Source organism: Silene latifolia, chromosome X (assembly GCF_048544455.1).
Source record: "Silene latifolia isolate original U9 population chromosome X, ASM4854445v1, whole genome shotgun sequence".
Lineage (NCBI taxonomy): Eukaryota > Viridiplantae > Streptophyta > Magnoliopsida > Caryophyllales > Caryophyllaceae > Silene > Silene latifolia.
The window spans coordinates 89,092,038-89,095,273 of NC_133537.1; positions in this window are offsets into that span (position 1 = coordinate 89,092,038).

A 3,236-nucleotide genomic window follows, 5' to 3' on the forward strand; every position below is an offset into this window, starting at 1 on the left:
ACCGATAACCGATGATAGTTTATAATAAAACCCGTCATATACATTTTAGCGGAATTGATCGGACCACAAGTTAAAAATGAGGAGAAAGTGGAAAGCCCACTCCCTCCTCTCATGACCCGCGGACCGAGACAACAAAAGGAGAGGCTCCCTCTCCTTTTGACCTAAGGATTCATTTTTACATGAAAATTAGGGTTTTGAGGAGTATTTCTCTCTGAAAAACCTAGATCTCACATCGAATAACCTCACAATAGCTCTCTCGATATTGCAAGTCAATTAGAGAGCATTTCTAGCACAAGGGCATAGTCTCAGACGGTCTTGGGTGCAACGATTAGGAGGAAATCTCTGTTGATTTCTGTTCTTTACGCCGCACATCAAAGGACCCGAGGTTGATTCTTAAACTTTATCGTTTTCTATTGTATTTCGTTTATGACCATAAATCGCATGTTATATTTACGTTATAATCCTTAAAATTAAGGGAATTTTACGGATATTTCCCTACAAGTGGTATCAGAGCGAGGCCACGTAAATTTCCATTGTGATTTTTCATAAATCGAATTTGAAACGATTTTGTTTTTGTATAAAAACTACACTGCTGGTAATTTTTTTTTTACACGGCTGTTTTTATATGTTTTGTAAACCGTGCCATGTGATACACGGATGATTTCTTTTTGCATATTGTTATTTTAATCGATCATTATAGCAATATGTTCATGTTTTGCAATTTGTTGATTTATTTTTACTCGGTTTTAATCAAAATTGCAATTGTTTTGTTTCGACAAAACTGTTTTCACGAGGGTTTTGTTTTTCCAGAAACTTTTGTTCTCGATCGAGCATGTTCTTACTCGATCGAGAGGTTTTCTGTCTTGTTTTTACTCGATCGAGTCCTTCTTTGTACTCGATCGACCACTTTTAAAACCTGATCGCTTCGATCGAGACCTCCTCGTACTCGATCGAACAGTTTTGCTGATAAAGGTCCTCGATCGACCTCGTGTTTAGTCGATAGAGCACTTTCTGATTGGCAAACCCCTCGATCGAATGGCAGCTTCATTCGATCGAGCCCTTTTCTTCCTCGATCGAGAACTTTGTCCCTGGATCGAGGGAATTATTTAGCGACATGTAAATTTTTAACTCTTTTGTTTTAAAATTTTCTTTTGGCCATAATATGTACTTTATACGGATATTGTACACTCGCTATGATTGTGAAACGGTTCACACACGTACCATTGAGTTATTTTAAAGCATATTTAAAGTAACGGATTGTAATAGATTAAAATAAACTGATAGAAGCGGTTTTATCACATAAATTTTAATCGTTAAAAAGGTGGTTTGGATAAATTTAACATAATTACGGAATTATGTCACGAATAAATTTGTTTTAGTTGATGCATTTTATTTATCGTTAATTTTGAATGTTTTTGAATGCTTTTATTACGTATTTATTTATTTTACAAACGTTTGTAACTTAGTGTGGCCTTAGTAGAACGTGTTACCGTAATGATGGAACACGGTCTTGGTTGTATTTTGAGATCTCGTATCTCCGTTTTGGATTTTTCACTTGTAATTACAGTTTTTTTTTGTATTTAGAATGTAAATAGGTTTATATTTGTAAATTTTAAATTGTAATTTTTGAGAAGACCAAAGATGGAGAACCGGATGCTCACTCCCGCTGCATGGACAAACATGGAACATCAAGACAAGCTTCTCGGGTCCAACGGTGGATTCCAAAGTTGTTTTATGTTCTTTTTATTAGGTTAGGCCACACTAGGAATTTTATTTACGTATTGCATTCTTTTATTTATTTTTCGTAACGATAATATGCATCATATTCCGCCTAAAAACCAAGCCACCTAATTATTGCATGAAAACTGACACATATAGAGGTCACGAGTTAGTTTTCTTTGACATTCTCATGTCACACGATCAATTCCAAGCCATCACCTAAATTAATTCATTCACGCAGTTGCTAGTTTTTCGTTCACTTAAAATGAATTTAAACTAAGTTGATGGGATCTTCCTCGTATAAACCAAAATTGAGAATAGTCTTTATAGGTCAAACTCCAATGAGTCCCTTCTTCGTCGGTAGGCATAATATGACCCCTTCTACGTCGGGTAAGTTGGAACCGATTGACCTATTTTATCTCAACACTATGGTCACAAATGCGATCCTGTGATTATGGTGGACTATAGATAGGATTTACGGAAATCTATCGACCAAGAGTTCTTACGGAAGAATTAGCTAAACAGTTGGCTTATCAATTTACAGAAATTGAGTCTTGGAATCACTTGCATCATTCTTGAGGGAGATCAATTATGCAAGTGCGAGAGTCTACACGATAAAATGATTTTTTAAATAGACTTAAATCACCTCGATGAGTTGCTTATTTCGTTTTTGTTTTTCTTTCTTTTTCAGTGTAGAACACGAATATTTAAAATGCTAATAACGAAATGGCTGGTCCTACTAACGACCCAATGCCAAGTGCCACATTGGACCGTGAGTCCTGGCTTCGGATCTTCATGAATCAGATGAATCGGTCTACTCGATCGAAGAATGATGGATCAAACTTCGCGGATCGGGAGGCGACATTACGGAATCTTTGCCGCCGACGGAAGCTCAAATATCTAATAGAGCCCATCCCGCCAAACCCAGGTCCCACGGCTAGAGCTAATGAGATCGCCAAGTTTAACGATTTCTGTATGGAAGCGGGTGCGATTAAAAACGTACTCATTTTTGCAATAGAACCCAATTTGCAGAAACGCTTCATAGCCCATGGTGCAAACAAGATTTTCACCACGCTCACTAAGGAATTCTCGAAAGCGCCGAGAATCGTGACCTATGAGTATACCACTCGCTTCTTTGATGCGAGACTCCAGAAGGGCCAACCAGTTAGCCCACACATTCTCAGCATGATTGAGAATGTCGAGAAGCTGGAGACGCTTGATTGTAAGATCAGCGAGAACATTGTTATTGACCGCATGCTTCATTCACTCCACGATGGTTTTGCGCTCTTTAGAGCGAATTACTATATGAATGATTTGAAGAAAAGTCCCCATGAATACACTCCCTTCTCGTACGGGCCGAGAAGGATATGAAGTTCGGTGGGAGCTTGAAACAGGATGTTCTCGTTGTGTAAAACAAGGGCAAGGGTAAGGGCAAAGCTCAAGCAAACCTAGCAGTAGGTAAACCGAAGTTCAAGAAGTCAGGGACAGGGAAGAGTGGACCTGGTGAGTCGAGCACC